At 43.6% G+C, this 7901-nt stretch overlaps 1 pseudogene; it reads right to left on the reverse strand.

The window, feature by feature from the left end:
* Positions 1 to 4601: 4601 nt before the first annotated feature.
* Positions 4602 to 7684, reverse strand: LOC141032394 (uncharacterized; annotated as a pseudogene).
* Positions 7685 to 7901: the final 217 nt, after the last annotated feature.

The following is a 7901-nucleotide window of genomic DNA, read 5'->3' on the forward strand; positions in this document are numbered from 1 at the left end:
CAAGGTGCACAGTGAGATGGACCATGACATCAAAGAATGACGGTGGAAAAAACATCTCTAGGTTGGACAATATTCTTGCAATATCATCTTGCATGTGATCCAACTCTTCAGGATCTACAACTTTCTGCCATAGTTGGTTGAAGAAATCACAGAGGACAATGAGTGTGTTTCTTATATCTTTGTCCATCAGATTCCTGATGGCCACCGGGAGGATTTGTGTCAACATTACGTGCGTGTCCCAACTTCATTTTACCTGAGCTCACATCCACGAGACTTCTGATGTTTGCGCAGTAGGAAGAGGGTGTCTTCACTGACAACAGATAGGTGAAGAACTGTGTTGCTTCTTTTGTATTGAAATTGTAACTCTGGCGAGCTTTGATGAATTTGTCATCATCTTCTGCTTCACTCTTGCATTTTGATTGATCAGCAAGCACATCGAGCCGTGAATTGTCACCATCCTTTCTTTTACCTTTAATCTTGAGCAGAGTACCAAGGATGCTTTCACATACGTTCTTCTCTACATGCATGACATCGATGCAGTGACGTACACGTAGAATCTCCCAGTAAGGTAATTTCCAGAACACCGATTTCTTCTTAAAAACTTGACCCTTGGGTGTTTGTTTCACCGTCAAAGGGTGGTTCTTGCCAAGCACAACATTAATTTTTGTAGCCATGTTGTGGACCACCTCCCCGTCATAGGGTCTTGGGCCCGCACCTGCCTCTGCCGTACCATCAAATTCAACTTTCATCTTTCGGTATGGGTGAGTTTTCCGTAAGAACCTACGATGGCACAAATACACTGTTTTGTGCGAGTTGGGAAGTCTTCTGCTAGCTGTCCTATCCATGCATGTGACACACCCTACATCTCCCTTTGTTATCTTCCCCGATGTGTTGCCTAATGCCGGCATATCTTGAATGGTGTGCACCAGCATCACATGTAGATCGAAAATCTCCTTTCTGTAAGCATCATAACATTTTACAGCAGGCGCATCTATCCACACTGTCAGCAGTTCTTCTACCAGTAGCTAAAAGTAAATGTCGATGTCATTTCCTGGTTGCTTCGGGCCTTGGATAATCATTGACATCATAATGTATTTTTTCTTCATACACAACCAAGGAGCTAGGTTATATATGCACAGAAGCACCGGCCATGTGCTGTGATTGGTGCTCATATCGCCAAAAGGATTCATCCTGTCAGTATACTCCCCGAGCCTTATACTTCTAGGATCCTTGGCAAAATTTTCAAACTTGTTGTCGATTAATTCCCACTAAGCCCCATATTTCGGGTGCCTCATAAACCTATCTGCAATTCGCTCATCATGATGCCACCACAACCTCTTTGCCTCTCTAGGGTTTGCAAACAAACGCCTCAACCTTGGAATTAAAGGCAAGTACCAAACAACCTTGAACGGGATTCCTATCTTGATCTCATCATCCAATTTGTACTTGTCCTTTGCTCTCCTGCGCTTGTATCGTGCATGCTTGCATGTGGGACATGCACGCAAATCTTTGTACTCACCACGGTGCAATATAAAATCATTCACACAATCGTGTATCTTCTGTACTTCAAGTTCCAATGGGCAAACAATTTTCTTCGCTTCATTTGTGCTTCTGGGGAGCAGATTATCTTCCGGAAGAATTTCCTTGAGAAGACCTAACATATCTGTGAAGCCCTTGTTTGATAGACCGTTTGCTGTTTTAAATCTGAGAAGCGCTAGGGTGGCACTCAACCTGGAATATTTCTTTTTGCAACATGGATAGAATTCTTTCTTGGAGTCCGCATCAATGGTTGGCAGATCCTTGTACCCAATCATACCCTTTTTTGGGCCCTCGAAATCTGCAATCATAGCAGCAAAATCTGGCATATCAAGATCGTCGTCATCTGTGTTGACGTCTTGGTTTTAAAGTGGGCATTTCGGCTTTCCGGTGTTCCATTGGTAGCTTGACGCCTCTGCCCCATGTTAGATTCAACATCCATGTGACACTGATCGGGGTTTGGCATCTCGCTGCCCTGGGTATCTTCATTCATGACCTCCTCTTCACCTTGTCTGGTCCAACGTGTATATCCATGCATGAATCCCCTAGAGACTAAGTGCATCTGGACATCAGCAACTTCATGTGACTCTGTATTGGCACAATCAGTACATGGACACAGGATGGAATCCGCATCACCAATTCTCCTCTTTGTACTTTCACCAAAATTCATGAACTCTGTCACGCCACTGATAAAATCCACGGTTTCAAATTCTTCATCCATCGAGATCGTTCCATCTGCAGCACACGAATGGTAATTAAAAACAAAACAACAACATTAATACACGGATTAACTGCTGCCCAAAGATGCGTGCATAAATCACAAGTTTTTTTTTCATAATTACTGAGGGCGCTCCATGTTGTTATCCGACGTGCAATGACAAAAATGAATGGCCAGTCAATTTACACGCACAGTACTAGTACAACACTATCCTTAGGAATTGAATACCTTAATTAAGCCACTCACAAAAAGAATACCTTAATTAATTAGCCACGCTGTTTACACGGTATCTCACCGTAACTTAATTATATGGACAGGGTAGTACATCACACACGGTTATGTAATGGCAACCGTGTCTAACCTATGTTGTCTTCTCACATGGTTTGGTGTGGAAATCGTGTGTGACGTTGTAATACCTAACACAAACAACATGTATAAACAGTGTGCCATATACAAGATATAGTGCCATAAGTAGTTCCCGACCGTTAGCTTATCTCCACAATTTCCCCATTTCCCGCAAATCCCTACATAGCCTCCAAATTCCCTCATGTGGCGCTGACATTGGGGGAATGCGAACGAGTGGTGCTGATGGTTTCGGTGCGGCTGCTCCTGCTCGTATCGCTGCCACAACGGCGATCGCCGCCGAGCACTTGCCTAAGTTCATCAGAAGGCAGGTGTACTACGGATCTGAATCGTCCTGTCAGGTTCCAATCTATCCCGATCTTTTTTAGCATGTCCAAAGTATAGCTCCTTGCTGAATCCGTCCTGAATGACCCCCTCCCGCCAGGAAAGCGATCTACCGCCGGATCCGGATCATGACTCCAGACTCCCGCAACACGAGTTCGACTCCAAGTTTTGCGCCACCGAGAAGTACCAAAAGCTGAGTTGTGTGCACGGGCACACTCCTGCTCGAGGTGTATGCACGGAGGGATTCGACATTGGTAGGAGGTTTCTCAGTTGCCCCTTAGAGGGTAGTGCTAATTACTTCAGTTAATGCCACCGCTCATCCTGAATACTATTTAACATTGGCAGGGATATGAGGCTTGTGCCTTTGTTAACTGGCTGGATGAAGAATGGCATGGCAGGGCTCGGAGTGTTATCACCAAGCTCGCAGAAGATAACGTGAAGTTGAAGAAGAAACTGGCTGATCTGGAATGTACAATTAGTACGATGAAGCAAGAAAGAATCAATCACATGCAACAGACGAAAGCAAGATACAAGAAGGAACTAGCATGTGTAGTTGTGGTTGTCACATTAGCCATGTTCTATGCACTGTTTGCAATGATGATTAGGGGTTTTGTTTGACAGTATTGCTAAAGCACATCTAGATGTGCTCTAAGTAATGCACATCTAGGTCCTATGCCATTGATGTTACGCGAAGATTCGTGCAGATATTTTCTTTTCCTTTCTAGTTTGATTATTACTGGCTTTATCAATAAGAAGAGCTCAATGTATTGCTTGCCAACTGTCCTACTCCGTTCGTACCAGTACCGGTGCATAATCCCAAAACTCGTTCCTTGTTTTTGTCATGAATAAGGAAACCAGCCAAATAGCCAATATGAGTCTTGCGCAACCCTGGGAATTTGGAGCGACTGGGTACAAATAATTGCGGTTGATTACATCAGCGGTTAGATAATACCTCAACCCCCGCATCAACCCCCCCCCCCCCCCCCCCCCCCCCCGTGCAAAAAACCCCCCGCTTCAATTGGGAGTTCCTCTTCTCTGCATACCCTGCTTAAATGTCCACCATCTTCATCGTCCCCGGCAGGCCGCGCTACACACTGGCACACACTCTGCAGCCATGTCGAGCGACAACGAGGATGACAGTTCGGCCAGCAGTCTGACGCCCGATGATAGGTCAACATCGGAATCATCCCGCTCATCTTCCATGAGTCCGGCGTCGAGCCCATACCTCGATTGTATCCGGTTTATGGAAGGGACGCCGCCTCCGGAGTCGCCAGAAGACAACCAGACGGACGAGGAGCCGTCGGAGGACGAAGAAGAGGACGATGATGAGAAGGAGGAGGAATGGTCGAACATGGAGGAGGAGGAGGACGACGACATCAACGACGATGATGATGGCGGCACAAAATGGTCCACACAAAACTCAAATAATTCACAGGTTCACAGCTTCACAAAATGCATAACTTCACAGGTGCACCGCTTCACAAAATGCATAACTTCACAGGTTCACAAACTGCATAACTTCACAGTTTCACAGGTTCAACATCACCAAAATGAGCCATATTAGGTTCTACGACAGATTCACGACAGGTTCTACGACAGGTTCAACTTCACAGGTTCAAAGAGAGCAAGAGAAACCAAAATGAGCCATCACATAGAGCTTCTATAATGCTTTAGCTCCAAAGAGAGCAATCAAGTGGGCTAACTTCTCAACCACTTCTCGAGACTTCTTGCGTAGTAGCTCAAATTCCTTCTCGCGTGCAGCTTCAGCTTCTTCCGCCTTCATCTTGATTGCCGCCAATTCTTCTTGCATCACTTCAGCTTGAAGCTCCGACCTCTCCAGCTTCTACTCAAGATCACATGAGCAGCTACAACAGCAATTGCTTTGCTGGAGTTGTTCCTAGATGACTGGAGCCCAACATTCCTCAGGAATGTGCTTTGCTTGACTTCGGTCTTGAGCACTTCGTCAACAATTTCAGCAGCAGACTTTGGCTCTTCACCTTTTGGTACCGGCGTGTCCTTCCTTTTTTCCATCTCAAGATAGCATATGGAGGAAAATGATAGACATTAGTGGCAGATCCATTTCACATTTTGCAAACCAAACCAAGCAAGAGAAACCAAACAAGAATGCCACCAAAACATCACACGAAATGAACTATTTGAAGTAACCAAACCAGCACACAAAATCTATACGTAGATATTTTACTCAAACTCAAACAGAAGAAGATGATGACTAGTAACCTGAAAGCATTATTTGAATCTGCACATAGGTATTATCAATAACAGATTCATTATAGCTAGTGTACAAACTTATGTGATCTGGAGACATGCAATTGGAACAAGGCGATGATCATGGGACCCGAGTGAGTGCTTATGGAAGAATATGATGGCTTCATTAATCCTAGAATGGTGGTTCTATACAAGATGGCTACCCGAGTGAGCCGATCATCAAAGGCAACGACATTCAGATCAATTTTCATCATATCATAAAAAATGCAACAAATAGCTACAACAAATTCTGATATCTTTGTTGAGAACTATACAACAAATTCTGATATCTTTGTTGAGATATCAAACCTATCTTAGGCTCTAGCAAATAGCATCAAAGCATGGAACATACAACAATATCAGCAAATCGTAAAACCTCAGGCTCTGGACTGGCTGGACAAAGCATGGAGTGACTTACCAGAGCAATCTTAACTGACTCTGAAAACCCGTGCTTCTTGCTGTTGTGGGTGGCCTTGAACAAGTCAATCGCAGACAGCTCCTCACCCTTATGCTCTTCTTCTGAAATGTTTTTCAACAAAAATCAAAATGTTATTCAGTAAGAATCAGAAATGTTATTCAACAAGGATCAACGGTAAGGTCTCTAGACAAAAGTTCTCACAGTGGCAAAAATGTTTGTTGTGTAGTGCCTGGAACTAGTTCTTTGTTGGTACATGACTTTTTCTTGATTCATCTTGTTCGACACACAGGTTTCCTACAAAAAAGCATATTGTCAGCATGATCTAGCACTAGCATATCATGTGCAGAACATAAACCAGCAGCTACATGTAGACAGATGCCACAACAGCAGATACAAACCTTGTGTCTTGGGGTAGACCACATCTCCACCAAAGCTTTCCATTCACTGTCCGTCATATCTGGCACTGGAGACTTGATGCTGACTTTGTTTGCTGCTATGGTATCAAAATATTTCTTCGATCTGATGGCGTCTGTTCTTTGAACTTTTATGCAGAATATCTTTGCACGCGGTCTTAATGGTCTCCGAGTCCATGTTCATCTCAAAATGTGCTTACCAAGACAGCAAACAAGGTAGGAACAAGATTAGTGATCATGCGTAGGTGTAATAAAAAATAGATAACACATTAGCTAAAAAACAAGTAGCTTACAACAACTTTTCCAATGTAGTTCTCCAATAGATTGTGTTTTTTTGTATTCCTTGAAGTGAGGAAGAACCGGCAAATGGCTTCTTGAAATGAGTCCACACTCAGAAGCAAGCTTTGCAGCCTGCAAAGGCTTCTCTAGACGATTCATCCCTTCGGCAATTTGGGTAGGTACCTTGGTACCAAGCGACTTGGTGATCCGCTCTAGCCCTTTGCCCTTTCTATTTCTAGGCTTGGTAGTCATTACATATGAAAATGAAAGAACTCATAAATTAGAAGAGAAATCGACAAATGCAGGAGTGGTTCTGCCAAACAGGTAAGCATACATGATCGCTTCTATTTGGAAAATGCACTAGTAAAAGAGAGCATTGCAAAGGTGAACTTTCCTGATTGAAGCACAAGCTGCTGTTCTTCTCCACTAATGCCAACATTCTTGTCCATAGAAGGTGCAATAGAGCTGAGGTCTGTGTGGACAGCGCCTGCTTCATCTATGCAGATAGTTCCTCATTCATCTAGGCAGACAGTGCATCTTTCATCCATGAGTGGTTTCTTCATCCATGGGCGGAGACTCATCACCCATTTGCACCGAGCTCTTAGAGTCCATGCGCAGCAGACTTTCCCGATGGTTCATCGCAGCCGCCATCTTTGCTTTCTGCCTTGTGACTCTATTAGGGGCAGGTTTATCAGGTTCCAGGATCCTCTTTGTTTGTCCTGGAGGTGGGGGCATCACCCTTCCTGGAAGCATTGCATCAAGTGTTTCTGAGCTCTTCCTCTTCTTGCTGACTGTCTTCTTGTTGACTGTCTTCTTAACACCAAGTCTCTTCCTCCTAGATTCCTTCAGTACCTCGTATAAATAGCATGGAAAAAGCATTAGATCACAAGACAAATATGTGAACACAAGGAAACACAAAGCATACAAGTACTCCCAACCCTCCAAGCAAGACAAAGTTTGCACCTTAACAGTCTTCTGCACTACAACATCATCCACTTCCTCTCCGTCAATAACTTCATCCTCCTTAGGATTGTACTCTGGGTCATCATTGATAACTCCACCACCTTCTTGAACCTCATTAGTTCTACCTTCTTGTGCATCATTCATTTTCCTAATCATTGACGCTATTGCACCGATGCCAAGGGACCAGAATATCTGATTGTTCCTCACCATATTTCTAGCCCTAACCTTCTCGTACTCGGTGAGAGGCTCTTCTTTGCATGATAAAGGAAATATAACTATTAGGTGAATGGTTGGAATGCATGGACAGGCAATCAAACATATCTTATGAGATTTTATTATCATTTAATCCTAGTTATTCGGGTAAGGAAGACTAACAGCACACAGGCACAATTAAGCCAGCTTATTCAAATTACAGGAATACATTTCACTTAGCATATTAAGACACATCTTTTTATAAAACTGATAGTATAACCACAAGGAGCAAGTTGCATACCAACGGCCGACCTCATGTTTGACCTTGTCATCCTTGCCATGGTTGATCTTGAGGTGGTTGGAATGTTTCTATAATAGCTTGCAAAATAAAATAAACAACAATCAGATACAACAGGATAAATTAGAATGA

This window comes from Aegilops tauschii, chromosome 1, assembly GCF_002575655.3.
Source record: "Aegilops tauschii subsp. strangulata cultivar AL8/78 chromosome 1, Aet v6.0, whole genome shotgun sequence".
In the NCBI taxonomy this organism is placed as follows: Eukaryota; Viridiplantae; Streptophyta; class Magnoliopsida; order Poales; family Poaceae; genus Aegilops; species Aegilops tauschii.